A 23,483-nucleotide genomic window follows, 5' to 3' on the forward strand; every position below is an offset into this window, starting at 1 on the left:
TTCTCCTCTTCCCCTCGGAGGAGGCAAAGTACATCTCCATCATCTTCCTCGAGTAAGAGTGCCTCCTCCGCAGGTGTCGCGGAACCGTAGCAGACTCCTCCCCGCACTCTGGGCAGATCTTCTGAAAAACACAAAGAGGGAAGACAAAGGCATGAGTTTAACACTGACACGCATAGATTTATCGATTTACAATTAAATACAGGCAGAGAGGGAACATTTGAATTTCAACGAATTACTCACCTTGCGCCTTATGTTGTTCCTCTTCTCTTTCAGTGCGGGTAGAGGTGGGGGAGCCGGAGCCTCAAGTTGTTGTTGTTGTTCGGACATCACCTCCTCTATATATTGTTGCGGTGGGAACTGATGTGTTTCTTGTCGCTGCAAAGACAAGAATGAAAACAAAATAGCTGTAGAAACGGCAACAACATTTTAAAAGATTGCACACACGAAAATACACGTGAAACATCGTCTCTGTTACCGTACTCAACTTACTATTAACTCCTCTACGATCTTCAAGGATCTTTCCAGTTGCTCCACAGACATATTCTCGGGTTCCGGGATTCGTAACTCCCTCTTGTCAACTTCAAGTTGCACCAATTCGCCGGAAATGGAGTCCAGGAATTTAATATCTTCGTCGGTAAGGCCTCCTTCGACTGGCGTTGCATAATTCGGCAGCATAGGATCGTTACTGTTGGAGAAGAAAGGTATTCGTTTAATGAAAATACATCGTTATGCGCGTGGCACAAAATAACACAACAAATAGCGCATTTTAAAATCCACACACTCACCTGAAATCCATCTTGAGATTTTGGAATCGCTTCCTTTCAGCTCCAAGACAAGCAATGCAATGAAGGGAATAAGAAACGGTTGCCCAAGGAAGATTTCCAGTTCGAATTTAAATTACGAGGTAATTTATTGGTCAGTCAATCGGATTTACGCGACCGACCGGCCGAAGAAGAAGGGAGGGGGTGGGGGAGAAATGTAGCTGGACTCCCAAAGCAGGTATCTGAGAACCGTGCAAGACCGGTTTCTCCCACCATCGAGTGTCGAAAGTCTACTTCCCAGCCATCTGTGCAGCAAACACCCTATAAACGGTTACTTAAACCCATAAATGTAACAAGAGGCCATGGGTTTTGCAGCAGAAAGACCAATTTGTATTAGGGATTAGGTTATCTTCTTCGATCGTGGTAACCGAAATCCAAGCTCCGTATGTAACGAAAGTCCATATTTTCTTTCCGAGACTGTTGCACAAATAAGAGGAACGATATACGAGACCAGCACAAATTAAAAAGCCAATTTGTAAGGTTCAAATGGAAGATAGCGCTAAGCCCTAAGAATTGGTGAAAGGGGAAGGTCGTTGCAAGATAGCGTGACGGTATGGTAACAAGCAAGTTTAGGGTTCGAGTCACGGGAAACGTTTGATTCTCCATTGGAAATGCATGAAAAATGCTAAATTTAACCGTTTTTCAAGTTTGAACGGAAAATCGAGTTTTGGCGCGAAACTCAAATAATTTCTTAGGATGGAAGTTGCATCATTCCTCCACACGAAAACGTTGAAGGAAAGCTGAAAGTGACTTTCAGAGTCAAACTGGGAAGCAAAATTCCCAAGTGTGCAGGATCGTGTGCTGTTTTTTCTGCACAAGGTGGACCTTTTTCAAAATTGAACGGAAAATTCAATTTCCGGGCAAAAGTGACAAAAGTCGGGTGGAGGCAGGCTAGGTCCTTGCCCTAACAGAATCTGCACGAGGGTGGTTGATCGCGAAGGGATGAGTGCGTTTTAGGAAGCAATGATCCCAAGCCTGCAGGATCGTGCTTTGAAATATTTTGACCGTTATTTTCCAACTTCGAGCTAGCGACTTCAATTTTTACACACAGGTAGATCAAGTAAAGAGAACAAAAAACACTCTGTTGTGTGTTTGTCGGCCTACACAAGCATCTATTCTACAGCAAGAGATCTCTGTCGGCACATGTGCAAGTTGCAAGGCGATGCATACGTTTTCTGCCGGCCAAACTTTTCATTCTAAACGACAGAAACAAACATCTTTCCTTCGCAAGAAATTACAGTGATAAAGTTACCCTTCAGCTTAAATATGCTACCTATGCACCTTGGGAAAACGACTGACAGATGTAGTCTAAAACTTACAACATATAAAATAAAAAAAATGTGACAATGAAACACACAAATATCCTCCTCCGTTTTCTTCCCAGCTTTACTTTCTATTCGGGTTTTGCTCCAGAGATTACCGTCAAAGGTAAAAGTTCTGGGTGAATTAAGCTTCCCAGCTTGAATTTCCATTCGGCTTTTGCTCCAGAGATTGCCGTTAAAGGAAAAAATTCTGGGAGAATAAAGCTTCCCAAGAAACTTGTACAAGCAACGCAATGTGGCAGTGACACAATATCATCCTCCTCTGTTTTCTTCCCAGCTTGACTTTCTATTCGGCTTTTGCTCCAGAGATTGCCGTTAAAGGCAAAAATTCTGGGTGAATGAAGCTTCTCGACAAACTTCTAAAAGCACGGTAATGTGGCAAAGGCACACAAACAATTGTCCTCCTCAATTTTCTTCCCAGCTTTACTTTCTATTCGGCTTTTGCTCCAGATATTGCCGTTAAAGGGAAAAATTCTGGGAGAATAAAGCTTCCCAAGAAACTTGTACAAGCAACGCAACGTGGCAGTGACACAATATCATCCTCCTCTGTTTTCTTCCCAGCTTTACTTTCTATTCGGCTTTTGCTCCAGTGATTACAGTCAAAGGTCAGAGTTCTGGGAGAATAAAGCTTCCCAGCTTGACTTTCCATTCGGCTTTTGCTCCAGAGATTGCCGTCAAAGGCAAAAAAAATTCTGGGAGAATAAAGCTTCCCAACAAACTTGTACAAGCAAGGCAATGTGGCATTGACACAATATCATCCTCCTCAGTTTTCTTCCCACCTTTACTTTCTATTCGGCTTTTGCTCCAGAGATTTCCGTTAGAGGCAAAAAACAATCTGGGAGAATAAAGCTTCCCAAGAATCTTGTACAAGCAACGCAATGTGGCATTGACACAATATCATCCTCCTCTGTTTTCTTCCCAGCTTGACTTTCTATTCGGCTTTTGCTCCAGTGATTACAGTCAAAGGTCAGAGTTCTGGGAGAATAAAGCTTCCCAGCTTGACTTTCCATTCGGCTTTTGCTCCAGAGATTACCGTTAAAGTCAAAAAATAATCTGGGAGAATAAAGCTTCCCAAGAATCTTGTACAAGCAACGCAACGTGGCAGTGACACAATATCATCCTCCTCTGTTTTCTTCCCAGCTTGACTTTCTATTCGGCTTTTGCTCCAGTGATTACAGTCAAAGGTCAGAGTTCTGGGAGAATAAAGCTTCCCAGCTTGACTTTCCATTCGGCTTTTGCTCCAGAGATTGCCGTCAAAGGCAAAAAAAATTCTGGGAGAATAAATCTTCCCAACAAACTTGTACAAGCAAGGCAATGTGGCATTGACACAATATCATCCTCCTCTGTTTTCTTCCCAGCATGGCTTTCTGTTCGGCTTTTGTTCCATAGATTACCGTTAAAGGTAAAAGTTCTGGGTGAGTGAAGCTTCTCGACAAACTTCTAAAAGCACGGTAATGTGGCAAAGGCACACACACCCGCACAAATCTCCTCCTCAGTTTTCTTCCCAGCTTTACTTTCCATTCGGCTTTTGCTCCAGTGATTACAGTCAAAGGTAAAAGTTCTGGGAGAATACAGCTTCCCAGCTTCACTTTCTATTCGGCTTTTGCTCCAGAGATTGCCGTTGAAGGCAAAAATTCTGGGAGAATAAGGCTCCCCAAGAAACTTGTACAAGCAACGCAATGTGGCAGTGACACAATATCATCCTCCTCTGTTTTCTTCCCAGCTTGACTTTCTATTCGGCTTTTGCTCCAGAGATTACCGTTAAAGGCAAAAAACAATCTGGGAGAATAAAGCTTCCCAAGAAACTTGTACAAGCAACATAATGTGGCAGTGACACAATATCATCCTCCTCTGTTTTCTTCCCAGCTTGGCTTTCTGTTCGGCTTTTGCTCCATAGATTACCGTTAAAGGTAAAAGTTCTGGGTGAATGAAGCTTCTCGACAAACTTCTAAAAGCACGGTAATGTGGCAAAGGCACACAAACAATTGTCCTCCTCAATTTTCTTCCCAGCTTTACTTTCTATTCGGCTTTTGCTCCAGATATTGCCGTTAAAGGGAAAAATTCTGGGAGAATAAAGCTTCCCAAGAAACTTGTACAAGCAACGCAACGTGGCAGTGACACAATATCATCCTCCTCTGTTTTCTTCCCAGCATGGCTTTCTGTTCGGCTTTTGTTCCATAGATTACCGTTAAAGGTAAAAGTTCTGGGTGAGTGAAGCTTCGCGACAAACTTCTAAAAGCACGGTAATGTGGCAAAGGCACACACACCCGCACAAATCTCCTCCTCAGTTTTCTTCCCAGCTTTACTTTCCATTCGGCTTTTGCTCCAGTGATTACAGTCAAAGGTAAAAGTTCTGGGAGAATACAGCTTCCCAGCTTCACTTTCTATTCGGCTTTTGCTCCAGAGATTGCCGTTGAAGGCAAAAATTCTGGGAGAATAAGGCTCCCCAAGAAACTTGTACAAGCAACATAATGTGGCAGTGACACAATATCATCCTCCTCTGTTTTCTTCCCAGCTTGGCTTTCTGTTCGGCTTTTGCTCCATAGATTACCGTTAAAGGTAAAAGTTCTGGGTGAATGAAGCTTCTCGACAAACTTCTAAAAGCACGGTAATGTGGCAAAGGCACACAAACAATTGTCCTCCTCAATTTTCTTCCCAGCTTTACTTTCTATTCGGCTTTTGCTCCAGATATTGCCGTTAAAGGGAAAAATTCTGGGAGAATAAAGCTTCCCAAGAAACTTGTACAAGCAACGCAACGTGGCAGTGACACAATATCATCCTCCTCTGTTTTCTTCCCAGCTTTACTTTCCATTCGGCTTTTGCTCCAGTGATTACAGTCAAAGGTCAGAGTTCTGGGAGAATAAAGCTTCCCAGCTTGACTTTCCATTCGGCTTTTGCTCCAGAGATTGCCGTCAAAGGCAAAAAAAATTCTGGGAGAATAAAGCTTCCCAACAAACTTGTACAAGCAAGGCAATGTGGCATTGACACAATATCATCCTCCTCAGTTTTCTTCCCACCTTTACTTTCTATTCGGCTTTTGCTCCAGAGATTTCCGTCAAAGGCAAAAAAATAACCTGGGAGAATAAAGCTTCCCAAGAAACCTGTACAAGCAACATCAGGTGGCAGTGACAGAATACCATCCTCCTCTGTTTTCTTCCCAGCTTGGCTTTCTGTTCGGCTTTTGCTCCAGTGATTACAGTCAAAGGTCAGAGTTCTGGGAGAATAAAGCTTCCCAGCTTGACTTTCCATTCGGCTTTTGCTCCAGAGATTACCGTTAAAGGCAAAAAACAATCTGGGAGAATAAAGCTTCCCAAGAAACTTGTACAAGCAACATAATGTGGCAGTGACACAATATCATCCTCCTCTGTTTTCTTCCCAGCTTGGCTTTCTGTTCGGCTTTTGCTCCATAGATTACCGTTAAAGGTAAAAGTTCTGGGTGAATGAAGCTTCTCGACAAACTTCTAAAAGCACGGTAATGTGGCAAAGGCACACAAACAATTGTCCTCCTCAATTTTCTTCCCAGCTTTACTTTCTATTCGGCTTTTGCTCCAGATATTGCCGTTAAAGGGAAAAATTCTGGGAGAATAAAGCTTCCCAAGAAACTTGTACAAGCAACGCAACGTGGCAGTGACACAATATCATCCTCCTCTGTTTTCTTCCCAGCATGGCTTTCTGTTCGGCTTTTGTTCCATAGATTACCGTTAAAGGTAAAAGTTCTGGGTGAGTGAAGCTTCGCGACAAACTTCTAAAAGCACGGTAATGTGGCAAAGGCACACACACCCGCACAAATCTCCTCCTCAGTTTTCTTCCCAGCTTTACTTTCCATTCGGCTTTTGCTCCAGTGATTACAGTCAAAGGTAAAAGTTCTGGGAGAATACAGCTTCCCAGCTTCACTTTCTATTCGGCTTTTGCTCCAGAGATTGCCGTTGAAGGCAAAAATTCTGGGAGAATAAGGCTCCCCAAGAAACTTGTACAAGCAACATAATGTGGCAGTGACACAATATCATCCTCCTCTGTTTTCTTCCCAGCTTGGCTTTCTGTTCGGCTTTTGCTCCATAGATTACCGTTAAAGGTAAAAGTTCTGGGTGAATGAAGCTTCTCGACAAACTTCTAAAAGCACGGTAATGTGGCAAAGGCACACAAACAATTGTCCTCCTCAATTTTCTTCCCAGCTTTACTTTCTATTCGGCTTTTGCTCCAGATATTGCCGTTAAAGGGAAAAATTCTGGGAGAATAAAGCTTCCCAAGAAACTTGTACAAGCAACGCAACGTGGCAGTGACACAATATCATCCTCCTCTGTTTTCTTCCCAGCTTTACTTTCCATTCGGCTTTTGCTCCAGTGATTACAGTCAAAGGTCAGAGTTCTGGGAGAATAAAGCTTCCCAGCTTGACTTTCCATTCGGCTTTTGCTCCAGAGATTGCCGTCAAAGGCAAAAAAAATTCTGGGAGAATAAAGCTTCCCAACAAACTTGTACAAGCAAGGCAATGTGGCATTGACACAATATCATCCTCCTCAGTTTTCTTCCCACCTTTACTTTCTATTCGGCTTTTGCTCCAGAGATTTCCGTCAAAGGCAAAAAAATAACCTGGGAGAATAAAGCTTCCCAAGAAACCTGTACAAGCAACATCATGTGGCAGTGACAGAATACCATCCTCCTCTGTTTTCTTCCCAGCTTGGCTTTCTGTTCGGCTTTTGCTCCATAGATTACCGTTAAAGGTAAAAGTTCTGGGTGAATGAAGCTTCTCGACAAACTTCTAAAAGCACGGTAATGTGGCAAAGGCACACAAACAATTGTCCTCCTCGATTTTCTTCCCAGCTTTACTTTCTATTCGGCTTTTGCTCCAGATATTGCCGTTAAAGGGAAACATTCTGGGAGAATAAAGCTTCCCAAGAAACTTGTACAAGCAACATCATTTGGCAGTGACAGAATACCATCCTCCTCTGTTTTCTTCCCAGCTTGGCTTTCTGTTCGGCTTTTGCTCCATAGATTACCGTTAAAGGTAAAAGTTCTGGGTGAATGAAGCTTCTCGACAAACTTCTAAAAGCACGGTAATGTGGCAAAGGCACACAAACAATTGTCCTCCTCGATTTTCTTCCCAGCTTTACTTTCTATTCGGCTTTTGCTCCAGATATTGCCGTTAAAGGGAAAAATTCTGGGAGAATAAATCTTCCCAACAAACTTGTCCAAGCAACGCAATGGAGCAGTGACACACTATCATCCTCCTTTGTTTCATTCCCAGCTTGAATTTCCATTCGGGTTTTGCTCCAGAGATTACCGTCAAAGGCAAAAATTCTGGGAGAATGGATCTTCCCAACAAACATCTACAAGCACCGCAATGTGGCAAAGGCACACAAATCTGCTTCTCTGTTTTCTTCCCAGCTTCACTTTCTATGCGGTATTTGCTCCACAGATTACCGTTAAAGGCAAAAATTCTGGGAGAATAAATCTTCCCAACAAACTTGTACAAGCAACGCGGCAGTGACACAATATCATCCTGCTCTGTTTTCTTCCCAGCTTGACTTTCCATTCGGCTTTTGCTCCAGAGATTGCCGTCAAAGGCAAAAAAATAACCTGGGAGAATAAAGCTTCCCAAGAAACCTGTACAAGCAACATCATGTGGCAGTGACAGAATACCATCCTCTTCTGTTTTCTTCCCAGCTTGACTTTCTATGCGGTATTTGCTTGAGTTTCTATTCGGCTTTTGCTCCAGAGATTGCCGTTAAAGGCAAAAATTCTGGGAGAATAAATCTTCCCAACAAACTTGTCCAAGCAACGCAATGGAGCAGTGACACACTATCATCCCCCTTTGTTTCATTCCCAGCTTGACTTTCCATTCGGGTTTTGCTCCAGAGATTACCGTCAAAGGCAAAAATTCTGGGAGAATGGATCTTCCCAACAAAAATCTACAAGCACCGCAATGTGGCAAAGGCACACAAATCTGCTTCTCTGTTTTCTTCCCAGCTTGACTTTCTATGCGGTATTTGCTTGAGTTTCTATTCGGCTTTTGCTCCAGAGATTGCCGTTAAAGGCAAAAATTCTGGGAGAATAAATCTTCCCAACAAACTTGTCCAAGCAACGCAATGGAGCAGTGACACACTATCATCCTCCTTTGTTTCATTCCCAGCTTGAATTTCCATTCGGGTTTTGCTCCAGAGATTACCGTCAAAGGCAAAAATTCTGGGAGAATGGATCTTCCCAACAAACATCTACAAGCACCGCAATGTGGCAAAGGCACACAAATCTGCTTCTCTGTTTTCTTCCCAGCTTGACTTTCTATGCGGTATTTGCTTGAGTTTCTATTCGGCTTTTGCTCCAGAGATTCCCGTTAAAGGCAAAAATTCTGGGAGAATAAATCTTCCCAACAAACTTCTAAAAGCACGGTAATGTGGCAAAGGCACACACACACAACCAATTCTCCTCCTCAGTTTTCTTCCCAGCTTTACTTTCTATTCGGCTTTTGCTCCAGAGTTTACCGTTAAAGGCAACAATTCTGGGAGAATAAATCTTCCCAACAAACTTGTCCAAGCAACGCAATGTGGCAGTGACACACTATCATCCTCCTTTGTTTCATTCCCAGCTTGACTTTCCATTCGGGTTTTGCTCCAGAGATTACCGTCAAAGGCAAAAATTCTGGGAGAATGGATCTTCCCAACAAACATCTACAAGCACCGCAATGTGGCAAAGGCACACAAATCTGCTTCTCTGTTTTCTTCCCAGCTTCACTTTCTATGCGGTATTTGCTCCACAGATTACCGTTAAAGGCAAAAATTCTGGGAGAATAAATCTTCCCAACAAACTTGTACAAGCAACGCGGCAGTGACACAATATCATCCTGCTCTGTTTTCTTCCCAGCTTGACTTTCCATTCGGCTTTTGCTCCAGAGATTACCGTTAAAGGCAAAAAAAATTCTGGGAGAATAAAGCTTCCCAACAAACATCTACAAGCACCGCAATGTGGCAAAGGCACACAAATCTGCTTCTCTGTTTTCTTCCCAGCTTCACTCTCTATGCGGTATTTGCTCCACAGATTACCGTTAAAGGTAAAAATTCTGGGAGAGTAAACTTGCTCCTTCACAAACTTCTCGGCCATGCACCATCAACAGCACTTTGCATTAAGTGACAACATATACTCCCAGCTTGGCTTCGAATGTGGACATGCTTTTTATTCTTCACTTACTTTATAGTTAAGTTCAACCTAAAAGGCAAATCTTTCTGCTTTCGTTCTCTACAGTTAGTTTCTAACTGCAAAAGAAACAACATTTTTCATTGCCTCCCAGGCTAACCTGGGAGGTGTTTCTCGTTTGGTCGGCTGGGTCGAAACCCCCAAGTCCGGCGATCCGCCACCTGCCGGAAGCCCCGGTCGCCAGCACCCGGTGAAGGTGTCTGCTTCCGGTTTGGGAGTCCTCCCCCGGTCGAAACCGGGGTCTGGACTCCCGACGGAGGTCCCGGAGGGACCTCCTAACATAATGGGAGTTGTTTAATCAGGTGCCGTGAAGCCGACATCACGAACCTGCAAGCGAGGGCTGCCTTTCAACGGGTCGCCACCGTACGGAGGCTTCACCGCTCACGACGCCCCGCCAGATACTCAAGTCGTCTACGAGTGGTTCAAGGGTCCCTACTTCCAAGTGCTTGATTACCCCGTGAATCCCCATCTAGAATCCCAAAGACCTCGGTCAGTGGGGCAAGTGGGCGGAGTCTCGATGGCACTACTCGCGGGGAGCCTTGGGTGAGTTTCCCCACCCGTTTGGTGGCTCCCCGCCTTACCGGTCCCCCGTGAGGGGGTCCAGCGTTGGTGGTTCTGCCTTTGAGAGTGCAGGGACCCACGGTCACGCAGCTCCGGGCACGGCTTCGGCCTTAGAGGCGTTCAGGCTTCAGCCGTCGGACGTAGCTTCGCACCAAGGTTCGATCGAACCGGCGCGGTACCATTGGTCCGAACCTGGGGTTCCTCTCGTACTAACCAGGATTACCTTGGCCGCGTTCTAAACGCCAGGAGGATAAAACTAACCTGTTTCACAACGGTCTAAACCCAGCTCACGTTCCTTGTTGGTTGGTGAACAATCATACGCTCGGGGAGCGCTGCGTCCCCACGGTAAGAAGAGCCGACATCGAAGGATCAAAAAGCCGCGTCGCTATGAACGCTTGGCGGCCACGAGCCAGTTATCCCTGTGGTAACTTTTCTGTCACCTCCCGCCGAAGATCCTTCGGACGGGGAGGATCGATAGGCCCCGGTTTCCCGGGTCCCACCCGTACTGAGGGTGCGGATCAGGGCGGCTTTTGCCCTTTCGCTCTACCCGAGGTTTCTGGCCTCGGTGAGCCGCCCTTAGGACACCTGCGTTATCCTTTGACAGATGTTCCGCCCCAGACGAACTCCCCGCCTGCCGTTGTCCCCGGATCGGGTCGGCCCCCTGTCCGGCACGGACCAGGACCGGAGTCCGGTCCGGCCGGCCAGTAGCAGGGGCCTTGGTTCATGAACGGCGTGCGACGAGGCCGGAGCCCCGACGCCCGCGTCCCGCCCAACCGGGTGAGTCGGGAAACCGTGAGAGTAGTGGTATTTCACCGGCGGGCACCCGAAGGAGCCCTCCCACTTATGCTACACCTCGTCACGTCTCCCGACAGCGGCAGACTAGAGTCAAGCTCAACAGGGTCTTCTTTCCCCGCTGACATTCTCCAAGCCCGTTCCCTTGGCTGTGGTTTCGCTAGACAGTAGGTAGGGACAATAATGGGGGAACCCCCGAATGTGTCCTAACCTCCACCCGCACACAATCGAGGGTATGCGCATGTCCCAGTGCCTCTGTAATAAACTGGGACGGCAGTTGCTCGTATTACGGTTCGCCCATTATTGTTCCACGTTACCTTTATTGATTTGCCCAAATACAAAATTACAAATAGAAACATATACAAAATAAAAATAATAGAACATAGGTTTACAATAATAAACAGAAATCAAATACTTTTATAACAATATATATAAACACTTATGAGTATATATTTTCAGTGACCATTGATTAATACATAATTTTACATTATTAACTAGTTTGTGTTATTTTTATGGTTAGTTATGTTGATTAAACCAGTACTTGAATTCCGGATCCCGGAATTCCGGAATCTGTGATTGTACGTGCCATGACGTAGGACAAGCAGCCAGGGACAGATCGCAATAGGTTGAAGACCTTTTCTTTTTTTTTTAGGAATTTTCGTCTGATTTGGGAGGTTGCTCACCCCAGAGGCTAGGTGTTCTTGTCCCTGTCTACATATCCCACTCACTGAGTTAACATTATCAATACATTCACCACAGTAGTTACCTTATATTTGTGATCAAAAGAAAATTAAAATATAAAATAAAATAGGATAAAGTACTAATTTAGGTTTTTATCAAATGATTAGATTATATAAAAGTAAGGGAGATTGATTAGAATTAATTTATGTGTAGATCAAAATGAATTCACTCTAATCATTACATATATGTATTAATACAATTATAATTTGAAAAGGTTGTGTAAATAGAATATTTAGGTTCCTTTAATTTTATTAAAGTTTTAGGGTTATTTAAAGTTATTTGTAAATATAATTTGAAAGAGTTTATTTTATAAAAAGTTTAGGTTAATTTCAAGGTAATTGAGCAGTGATTTATAAAAAATTAGTTGACATCGGAGTGCCAGATGTCATTAGTGCTGGACTACCAGCTCATATTTTATTGTTTACTGTTTTGTGCCCTGGCGGCCACCACTCTTGCCAAGTAATCCTTATGCCTTTCCCCCGGCACCCTTATAGGACGAATTCTTCTTCTTTCCGCGGCCTCCCGTCTCCCAGTCGAGACCACGAAGTATCTCCTTCTTGAAGCTGTTGGTGGTGCCTCTTGTTCTTCGTTTTCTTCTCTATGCTCGGGGCTTGGGTTCCTCCTGTCCACTCTTCCTCTCAGAATCCTTGTTGGTGCCTCCTGATGCTGTTGGTTTTCCAGAAGGGGTCTGTTATGATGCTGTTGATGATGGAATTTTCTTTTCTCTTCTTCAGAGACCTCGTCCGCCAGGGTTTTCATATTCTTTATTTGTTGTTCGCACAGCAGAGTTTTGATATTGAATGTGGGTAGTTTCCTGCGTAAGGTTTTGATTTTATCTGTTGCTCCTGGGCAGTAGAAGACCTTGTGTTCAGGAGAATCCCCCCCAGCTCCACAGGAAGAGCATCCCGGTTCCAGTACGCTGCCAATGCGGTGAAGGTAATCTCCATAGGGCCCGTGGCCCGTGAGAAAATGGATGAGACCCCGGGTGTAATACTTCCTCAACTGTTTGTTTTGTCTAATGTTTGGGATGATGTTATACGTCCTTCTTCCGTTTTCTGCGTTTGCCCATTCATTTTGCCAATTATCTAATAGTGTTTCTTTCATCTCATGTGTTGTTGGTGTGAATTTTCCAATGCATTTGACCATTTGATTTTCTTCGCCCTTTTTGAAGAAGTACCTTCCCGCTCTCCATTTGGTTTCCAAATCCATCGGCAGGTGTCCCGTCAAAGCCAAGAGTGCCTCCGTTGATGTCGTACCGAAAGCACCTGTCACTCTTAGCAGGATTCTCCTCTGTGATGCTCTCAGAAGTCTTACATTCTTTGTATATGTTAAGCCCTCGACCCAGGTAGAGGCCGCGTATGTTACTATTGAATAATATATTGCCCTGATGTACGTTTCTATGATTCTTGGCTCCAGGCCAAACTGCTTCGACGCCACCCTAGCAAGTTTGCCCATTGCCAGTTCCGCTTTAGTTGTTATTTTTTGTACGTGCCTCCCATATCTCATGCCCTCCTCTAGCGTTATGCCAAGATATTCGAAGTTTGTTGCTCGTTGTATTGTTTTGCCCATTAGTTTAATTGTTGGATTTCTACTTCCACTGATGTTTCCTTTAGCAATTAAATATTTTGTTTTTTCTGCCGATAATTTTAGTTTGGCGTCATTACACCAGTTACCTAGGGCCACTATTGCATTGTTAGCTTTTTGTTCCACTTTTGCCCGCGAATCATCTGCACAGACGAGAACAAGGTCGTCGGCGTATGCTACAACTTTTGTTATATCCTGTATTCCATCCAGGTGACTGAGGCATGGTTCCAGGTTGATGTTCCACAAGTGTGGACCCAGCACCGAGCCCTGTGGGCAACCTTTAGTTGTTATTTTAGATAATACTTCATCGCCAATTTTCAGAGATACTTTGCGATTTCTGAAATAATCCTGCAGGATCCGGAACAGAGTTGCTGGGCAATTTAAGATTTTTAGTGTTTGGAAAAGATTTGGCCACCATAGATTGTCAAATGCGCCGCTTATGTCAGCAAATATTGCTATTACTATTTTCTTGTCTGAGGTGGCAATTTCTGTTTTTAAAGCATTAATTGCGTCCTCTGTTGATTTGCCCTTTGTAAAGCCATATTGATTCCCGGTGTTGCCGCACATGGTGAGAAATTCCTGTAATCTTTTATTTAGCAGTTTTTCAAAAAGCTTCCCCATTGTATTTATTAGGCAGATTGGTCTATAGGATTTGATACTTGTCTCATCCTTTTTATGTTCTTTTTTGATCGCTATAATCTTTCCCTCTTTCCATGATGTGGGAAATTCCCTTCGGACCAGGCATAGGTTAAATAAGGCCGTTATATAGCTGATTGTTTTAGGTATTGATAATTTAATGATTTCTACTGGGATCCCATCTGGGCCCGGTGCCTTACCATTCTTCATTGTTGTTAACTCTCTCAATATTTCCCCAGGCTCGAAAGGCATGATGGGAGTGTTATTCAGGCATTGTTTGCTATTTTCTCTGGTCTCCTTATGCTTCTCCGTATCTGTATTCATCTCGTCATCCGGGAGCAACCCATCAAGTAATATTTTCCCCGTCTCTCTCATGTTTTTAGTGTAGGTACCATCAGGTTTCCGTATCGTGGTAATACCTTGTTTATGTTTTATTTTGTTTGTCATGATCTTGTAGGGTAGTCCCCACTTATCACGTTCTAAGTTTTTATTCACAAATGTACACCAGTTTTTATATTTGAAGTCTTTTAATTCCGCAGCATATTTTTCTTTTGCTATACGGTAGGCTTGTAGGTATTCCTCTCTGTTATATATATTTATCTTCTGGTATTGTTTCCTAAGATGTCTCATGTTGGCTTTTAGATTGTATAATTTTGTAGTCCAGGGTTTACTTCGATTGTTAATTATTCTTCTGGGTGTAGAGGCCGCTATTGCTATCTGAAGGTAATTTTTTAGGATTTCTGCCCATTCATTAGTCGTTTTCCCCGGTCCGGGATCTTCTGTTATGTTGATGTTTCCTAGGAAAATGTCCTTGTCTATTTTTTTCCAATTATATTGAGGGGTTTGTTGTATAGCTTCCGTCTGTGTAGTTTGTAATCTAATGCTGAAGGTGATCACGTTATGGTCACTGGTGGTGGTCATATCGTGGACCATCCAATTTTGAATTAAACTTGTCATTTTGTTATTTGTTAAGGTTAAATCTATATTACTGCTAGCGTTGGCCCGTCCCCTATATGTAGGCGGGTTACCTTCCATGTTTTCAACTATTAGGTTATGTTCCGCTATTAGATTCATAATCTTCTCCCCATTTTTGTTTAATTCTTTTCCAAACCACATGGGAGAGGAAGCGTTACTATCCATTACTGTAAGTATTTTTTCGTGCGGGTATGTGCGGTAAATATTTCTGAGTTTTGTTATGAATGTTTCAATGTCATGGCTATATTGACAATAGCAGTTAATTATTATGAATTTAAGTTTCTGGTAATTAATTTCCGTGCATATTATATGAGTGTCTGACAAGTTTGTAATTTTCATTGCGGTTATTTCTTTATTTAGTAAAACTATTGCCGACTTGGTGTTGGGGTCCTGATGATATATTATATTTGCTCCAATTGGGGCATGGATCATTTTTCCATTTAGTAGATAGGGCTCCTGGAACAAAAGAATATCTATTTTCTCTTCTCTTGCGTATGCAAATATTTCCTCCGTCGCCAGTTCTGCACCATTTAGGTTTATTTGTAAAACCGTAAGATCGTTTTCCTCCATGCTCAATGGCGTACTACCTGGGTCCATGAGGGCCATGGGTTCGCCGTGTTTTGCACTATTCTGCCATGGCTCCTGGCAAAATCCCTATATATTTCTTCTAAGTTCAGCTCCAGGTCCCTCCTCTCAAATGCCATTTTAAGAAGATCATACAGCTGGTCCTCATCTACTGGAATGTTGTTGCATCGCAACATCATCTTATCGACAATCTCCGGGTGCGGAAAAGCAATGCTCCTTCCACCATCCGTTTTCAGTCTGATAAGCAAGCGGAGTGCCGTTATTAGATTCTCCTTTTCCTCCAGCCTACTAAGCCTTAGGGTTAATTCGAAATTTTGATATATGCCCTTGGGATCCACGGGGGGGAAGGGGGAGTTTGTAATTCTGTGTGTCTGTGGCGTCTGAGGTATTTGTGGTTTCATTAGTATGGGTTTTGTAAAATTTGGGTATTTGGTTTTCTCTTCAGGATTGTCTTTTTCAGTTAAGTGAGGGTGAGGGTTAGGAGTTTCCTCTATCTGGGAGTACGAAGGGTTTGGTTTAATTGCAGTGTTATTTTCTGTTTTAGGTATGAATGATGTTGCCTCTGGATTCAAGGGGTAATTTTCGTTTCGGTCCTCTATTTTATAGGTAACAGGGTTGGAAACATGGGAGGAAGTAGCGTGGTCATGTTTAGGCAAAAGTATAGGACTTTCCAAAGGCATATCTGATGAAGAAATTGTTGGGGAGGGAGGGGGTGTAAGGAGTGACAGCTCCAGGGGTATGTGGAGAGGGTTCAGGCATACAGTAGGTGGTATAATGTATGCACATGGTCTTAATCCAGGAATTGTTTTGCTGATTGTAGGTTGAAAATATTGTTGATGGGATTTGAGTTGTGTAGGTTTAGTGTGATAAGTAAAATTACTATGTAGGGGGTGAGGGTAGAGGTGATCATCATTTATTATTTTCACAGTGGTTAATTGTAAGGGGATAGAGGTTTCATTGGATAATTCAAGAATGATCCCAAGTTCTTTCTTTATACGTTCTTCGTATATCGCCGCTCTTGCCGCAGGTAGGGACAGAGGGAATCTCGTTAATCCATTCATGCGCGTCACTAATTAGATGACGAGGCATTTGGCTACCTTAAGAGAGTCATAGTTACTCCCGCCGTTTACCCGCGCTTCCCTGAATTTCTTCAGCGCGACATTCAGAGCACTGGGCAGAAATCACATCCCGTAAACACCCTTCCAGGCTTTCGGGATGCTTTGTTTTAATTAAACAGTCGGATTCCCCTGGTCCGTGCCGGTTCTGAGTCGACCGTTCGTCGGCGGCCGACTCGAGGGGAGGCACTTTCCCCCCAAAGCCCAGAAAAGGGCAAGGGGTTAGGTGCGTTCACCTCAGAGAGCCCAGGGACGCTCGCGGAAGTCCGACGCGCGGTCCAAGCTTGGAACAACCCCGGAAGGATGTCCCTCGCGAAGACCCACGCCGGACCGAACCCGCGGTGGCCCCCCGGGCCCCGACCGGCCCCGGTCCCCAGAGCCAATCCTTGTTCCGAAGGTACGGATCCAGATTGCCGACTTCCCTTACCCACATTAGTCTATCGTCAAGAGGCTCTTTACCTCGGAGGCCAGATGCGGATTCGGGTACGGCCAGGCCTCGGGACTCTGCTGCGCTGTTCCCACCAAGATTTTCAAGGTCCGACGGGCACCCGGGGAAACCGCACCCAACTACGGTTCTCTTAGCTTTCCCCAGTGTCCCCTTCTCCTTCTGGAGAGATTCCGGGGAGCGTAGGGGATCGCTCTGACAGAACAGACAACTCTGCCCCCGGGACCCGACAGATTCTCCTGGTGCCACCAGTTACCTGGACTTACGGACTTCGAGGGAACCCGCGACGCACTCCCGGTCCCGAGACGCGGCGGAGGGCTGGATACCCCACTTCCCTTTCGACCGCGGCCGAGACGCCGGCGCCTCGCGCTAACCACTACACCTCTCCCGGTGGCAGCGCGAAACTGACCCGACGCATCGGTGGGAGTTTTCCGCGGTCTAAGGACCGGCTCACCCGCCTGCAACTGCTGTTGAGGCGGAACCCTTCTCCACGTCTGACCTCAGCGAGGTCTCATCAGATTATTTGCTACTACCACCAAGATCTGCAACGACGGCGGCTCCAGGCAGGCTCGCGCCCAGACCCTTCCACGCTCACCGCCGCGCCCTCCTACTCACCGCCGCATCATTCTTGCATTGATGCCAATGCATTAGCATTGCGGCGGCGGCCGGGTATAGGCACGACGCTCGATTGCCATCCATTTTCAGGGCCGGTTGCTTCGGCAGGTGAGTCGTTACACACTCCTTAGCGGATGCCGACTTCCATGGCCACCGCCCTGCTGTCTTGAGCAACCGACGCCTTTCATGGTTTGAGCAGCGTCGATTCAGGCGCCTTAACCCGGCGTTTGGTTCATCCCACAGCGCCAGTCCTGCTTACCAGGAGCGGCCCACTGAGCACTCGGGTCCAAGAAGGCCCCGCTTCGCCCTAGGGGCAAGCGGGACCTCCATCCCGTTCAGAGTTTGAGAGTGGGTCGAGGCCGTTTCGGCCCCGAGGCCCCCGGTCATTCGCTTTACCGGGATGGACCCCCCTTGCGAGCGCCAGCTGTCCTGAGGGACACTTCGGAGGGAACCAGCTACTAGACGGTTCGATTGGCCTTTCGCCACTATGCTTAGCTCAGACGGTCGATTTGCACGTCAGAGGCGGTTCGGACTTCCACCAGGGTTTCCCCTGGATTCGTCCTGGCCGAGCATAGTTCACCATCTTTCGGGTCCCAGCGAGTGGGCTCTTAGGTACGATCCCCGCACCCGGAGGTGGGAGATCGCCCCGGGACTGCGCGAGGGCCCTTCGTTGAGCGACTCCGGGTCACCTCGATCGTCCCAGTCGCTTTGACTGCGCCTTCGGGTTTAGTGATTCCCTTAGACTCGCCCACGCGCTAGACTCCTTGGTCCGTGTTTCAAGACGGGTCGGATGGGCCACTCGTTGAACACCGCACGGGCCCGGGGCTCACAGTACGCCCCCCGCGAACCCCCGGACGAGCGGGGGACGGGGGGGACACTGCCAGGCACGCCACATTGCTGCGACCTCTACGCCTTCCGCCTAAAAACGGCGGCGGATCCCCAGGCCTGCCCATGAGCCGTCGGGTTCCGTCCGGGTCACCGGGGGTTCTCCGGACGAGCCGGAGAGCTCCACCCCAGGCCCTTAGGACGGATCCCAACGAGCCGCGGTGCCCTACCGGGCGCGGAATGAAGGGGGACCGTCCCGGACGCACCCTCGCAGACGGGAGGTCCCTAAGGAAGGGGACAACCCCGCTCGGGGGCCGGAGACTTGGTCCTTAACCCTTGAATCACCTTCCCCCATCGAACTCTCGAGCTCCATCCGTTTGACCCCCAGGCGGTTTCACGTACTGTTGAACTCTCTCTTCAAAGTTCTTTTCAACTTTCCCTCGCGGTACTTGTTCGCTATCGGTCTCGTGGTGATATTTAGCCTTAGGAGGAATCTACCTCCCACTTAGGGATGCATTCCAGAGCATCCCGAATCCTTGGGAAAGCGCCCAGCCCGACTCGGCAAGGCGGAGGTTCGCACGGGCCTAGCACCCTCTGTGGGATGTTGGTCCTTTCAAGTTACACTTAGAACCTCCCGCCGAGCGGGATTTACGGACGTTCCCTTCCACCAAATCGCCCGCCGGCTCGGATAACCGTGCCGGAGGCTTGGGTGACGGGCTTCTCCCTTTTCGCTCGCGGCTACCGAGGGAATCATTGTTATTTTCTTTTCCTCCGCATATTGATATGCTTAAATCGTGCGGGTGGTCAACCCTGAGTCGAGGTCGGGTGCTAACTTTAAATTTCGGTTTCCTAGGAGGTCCGAGGGATCTTCCTCGTCGCCCAACGCAGGTCCTCCCGTCTGGACGGTAGGGCGGCTCTCGAGCTTCGGCGGAAACCTCTAAAGTTAACCGAAGCTCTCCTTCCGCGCGAACCGAACGGACGGGCTCTTCCACGACTGTTGGAAACTTTCCATGCGTTCAACGCGAGGCACCCGCCCGGACGAAACTGAGTCGTCCGGCCGGCTCTCCCACTCCACGTAATTCCAAACTTTGGAAATTTAACCTTCCGAGCATCAGAGTGGTCCAGCCACAATGTCCGAAGAAGCCTACATCCCGATCACCGGCGAGCAACTATAGTATATAACCTTTTTCATTCTCCACGTGCTTTCTTTACGGTGCTCTACAGCTAGGTCTAAACCTAACTGCAAAAGACAACCATCTCTGCTTGGACTTCTGCAAGTGCCGGTCAATTATAGTCTCCACGTGCTTTCTTTAAGTTGCTCTACAGCTAGGTTCAACCTAACTGCACAAGACAACCATCTCTGCAAGTTGCTCGCCCCTGAATGCTCGGAAAGCTGCTTCCGGGATACGGATCCGGACTGCTCCGGGATGACCCCGCTCCTTCGAGGCCCCTTCCACGCACGCGCGGATCCGTAGACCGGTCTTTCCACTTCTTGTACTAGAATGGAGTCCTCCGAGAAGACGACCTCAAGGCCGACTCCTTATGATCCTGTTTCGGATTCGACCTCGCGACCGCTCTTACCTCGCTGAGAGAGGCGGTCGCGAGACTTTCGTGGCGTGCTGTTACACGCGCTGTGCTCGCAAGAGCACGTCATTTAGAAACTTCCGACACTCAACCAGGACCGACCCAGGTAAAGACCCGGGCCGCAATGTGCATTCGAAACCGTCGATGCTCTCTGTTTTGCAGATCGCAAATTGACTCGCAGCTAGCTGCGTTCTTCATCGACCCACGAGCCAAGTGATCCCCCGCCTGGGGTTGTTGTTTGTGGTTTGCCGAAGTGCGACAGGTCGCACTTCGGCGGAATGATGTGTCTGTTCATCGGGAAGCGCCCTCGCGAGCCTCCCCGGATGATACCTACCCCCCCGTCTCCAAGGCCTCGAGACGGGGTTCGGGTGCATGTTTTAGCGGGGCGATACCTTTAAAGGTCGAGTCTCACCTACCCCTGTTAACGTGCAACTTTGAAAGTGCCGGGCAATTATAGTCTGGCCGACGCAAGCGCCGGCCGGACGGACATGCATTGCATGTCTGCCGGCAACTTTTTCATTCTCAACGTGCTTTCTTTAAGTTGCTCTACAGCTAGGTTACACCTAACTGCAAAAGACAAGCATCTCTGCCCGCACTTGTGCGAGTGTAGGTCAATTACAGTCTGGCCGACGCAAGCGCCGGCCGGACGGACATGCATTGCATGTCTGCCGGCAACTTTTTCATTCTCAACGTGCTTTCTTTAAGTTGCTCTACAGCTAGGTTACACCTAACTGCAAAAGACAAGCATCTCTGCCCGCACTTGTGCGAGTGTAGGTCAATTACAGTCTGGCCGACGCAAGCGCCGGCCGGACGGACATGCATTGCATGTCTGCCGGCAACTTTTTCATTCTCAACGTGCTTTCTTTAAGTTGCTCTACAGCTAGGTTACACCTAACTGCAAAAGACAAGCATCTCTGCCCGCACTTGTGCGAGTGTAGGTCAATTACAGTCTGGCCGACGCAAGCGCCGGCCGGACGGACATGCATTGCATGTCTGCCGGCAACTTTTTCATTCTCAACGTGCTTTCTTTAAGTTGCTCTACAGCTAGGTTACACCTAACTGCAAAAGACAAGCATCTCCGCCCGCACTTGTGCGAGTGCCGGTCAATTATAGTCTGGCCGGCACGAATGCCGGTCATGTACATTGCTCCAAGTGGTCGGCTGGGTGATGGGGTACCGACATTGGGGTACCCACAAAACCCCAAGTCCAGCGATCCGCCACCTGCCGGAAGCCCCGGCTGGCCACGCATGCCGGTTAGGGAGTTCTCCCCCGGTCGAAACCGGGGTCTGAACTTCCGGCGAAGGGCTCCGGAGGAGCCCTCCTTAGAAAAAACAGCGTAGTGGAGCGAAGGGGGAATCGCCTTACTCCGCACACCCGCTCAGCCAGGCATTCCCTGCGAGGGGGAATGCCCCCGTTGGGGGCCGAGGACCGATTCTTGACCCTTCAACAACCAACTACGTACCATCCGCCGGCTCCGGGGTTTTTGGTCCCCCTTCAACGCACTCGCGGATGGACGACAAGGTGAAGAAGCGGATATACCGTACGGTAATGATCCTTGGGCAGGTTCTCCTACCCAAACCTTGTTACGACTTTTGCTTCCTCTAAGTGACCAGGTTCGGCCGTCTTCCCGACGGTTCCTGCGGAAGGTGGAACCCCCGCAGGGCGCCGGTCCAAAGGCCTCACCGTATCACTCGATCGGATGCATCGACGGGCGGTGTGCACAAAGGGCAGGGACTCGATCAACGCGAGCTGATGACTCGCGCTTACTGGGCATTCCTCGTTCGCGGGGAATAATTGCAATCCCCGGTCCCTATCACGAAGGAGGTTCAGCGGTTACCCGTACCTCTCGGCAGGGGAAGACGCGTTGTCTCCTTCAGTGTGACGCGCGTGCGGCCCAGGGCATCGAAGGGCATCACTGACCTGATTTAGCTCCCACTCTTGCTGCTTGCGACAACCGGTCCCTCTAAGAAGAGGTTTGATGCGCCGGGGGAACACATACCCCGACGCCTAGTTAATAGGCAGGAGTCTCGTTCGTTATCGCAATCAAGCAGACAAATCGCTCCACCAACTAAAATCGGCCATGCACCACCATCCACCGAATCACGAGAGAGCTCTCAATCTGTCAATCCTTGCGGTGTCCGGGCCTGGTAAGTTTGCCGTGTTGAGTCAAGTTGAGCCGCACGTCCCACGCCTTGTGGTGCCCTTCCGTCAATTCCTTTAAGTTTCAGCTTTGCAACCATACTCCCCCCGGAACCCGAAATCTCTGGTTTCCCGGAGGCTGCGCGCACGGTGTTCTTGAACCTTGCGCATCGCTGGATGGCATCGTTTATGGTTAGAACTAGGGCGGTATCTAATCGCCTTCGAACCTCTAACTTTCGTTCTTGATTAATGAAAACATTCTTGGCAAATGCTTTCGCTGTAGGTAGTCTTGCGAGGATCCTAGAATTTCACCTCTCCCCTCGCAATACTAATGCCCCCGTCAATCCCTTTTAATCATTACCTCTGGTTCGAAAACCAACAGAGAGAACCGAGGTCCTGTTCCATTATTCCATGCAAGGAGCATCCAGGCGAATAGCCTGCTTTGAGCACTTTAATTTGTTCAAAGTAAACGTCCCGGAATCCCCCGGTCCACTCGGTGAAGAGCAGACCGGGGAAACCGAGAAGACGTCCGGTACGGCCAGTTGAACGCCTGACGGCGAACCGACCGCCCGAGACCCAGATCCAACTACGAGCTTTTTAACCGCAGCAACTTTAGTATACGCTATCGGAGCTGGACTTACCGCGTCTGCTGGCACCAGACTTGCACTCCGATAGGTTCACCCAACTGTTTAGGGTGGATCCATTCCGATTACGGGGCCTCGGATGAGTCCCGCATCGTTATTTTTCGTCACTACCTCCCCGTGCCGGGAGTGGGTAATTTGCGTGCCTGCTGCCTTCCATAGATGTGGTAGCCGTTTCTCAGGCTCCCTCTCCGGAATCGAACCCTGATTCCCCGTTACCCGTAATCACCATGGTGGGCCAATAACCCACCATCCACAGTGTGATGAGGCAGACATTTGATAGATGCGTCGCCGGTGCTTGACCGTGCGATCTGCCTAGAGGTTACTTAGAGTCACCAAATGAGTCGGCCCGCAGAAGCGGACCGTTTGGTCTTTTGAATGGTAACGGCACCCCGTCCGGTTGCCCGGCCGGAGACACCGTGAGCATGTATTAGCTCTGGAATTGCCACAGGTATCCAAGTAGGATGCGTACGATCTAAGGAACCATAACTGATGTAATGAGCCATTCGCGGTTTCACTTTGGTAAAGTCTGTACTGAGACATGCATGGCTTAGGCTTTGAGACGAGCATATGACTACTGGCAGGATCAACCAGGGTACGGTGCATACGGTGCGTATGCAGCACTCGCGCGAGGCAGAGTGCCATGTTTTAAGCGAGGAAAGCGGCTCGCCACTAACTTAGGCAACGCAACACTGACGCTTGAAGAACGACAGGTTACACCGCTTTCCAGAAAACATACTACTACTTCGGATATAGGTCTACGTAGTTCCACTTTTAAAGCTGGATACTTCGAGACGTTCGTTTGCGCGCGGGAACGGCGAACCGACTTCTTCGATTGGCACCGTGCCCGCGTTCTGGTTCTGTTCCTTGCCTGGGAGGCTGGGAGCTCCCAGCGAACAGCCGTGCCTGTACGGCAA

The 23,483-nt window shown here is 47.7% G+C and overlaps 2 non-coding genes and 1 pseudogene across 2 annotated transcripts; all 3 read right to left on the reverse strand.

Annotated features, from left to right (window-relative positions):
* Positions 1-9,649: 9,649 nt before the first annotated feature.
* Positions 9,650-19,026, reverse strand: LOC145979048 (large subunit ribosomal RNA; annotated as a pseudogene).
* An 841-nt stretch (positions 19,027-19,867) lies between these two features.
* Positions 19,868-20,019, reverse strand: LOC145979043 (5.8S ribosomal RNA). Its single transcript, XR_014440764.1, has one exon. It is a non-coding gene; the product is annotated as a 5.8S ribosomal RNA (ribosomal RNA).
* Positions 20,020-21,332: 1,313 nt separating this feature from the next.
* LOC145979045 (small subunit ribosomal RNA) lies at positions 21,333-23,163 on the reverse strand. The gene has a single exon (XR_014440766.1). It is a non-coding gene; the product is annotated as a small subunit ribosomal RNA (ribosomal RNA).
* Between the last annotated feature and the right edge of the window lie 320 nt (positions 23,164-23,483).

This window comes from Lepisma saccharinum, chromosome 25 (assembly GCF_977018435.1).
Source record: "Lepisma saccharinum chromosome 25, izLepSacc3.1, whole genome shotgun sequence".
Lineage (NCBI taxonomy): Eukaryota > Metazoa > Arthropoda > Insecta > Zygentoma > Lepismatidae > Lepisma > Lepisma saccharinum.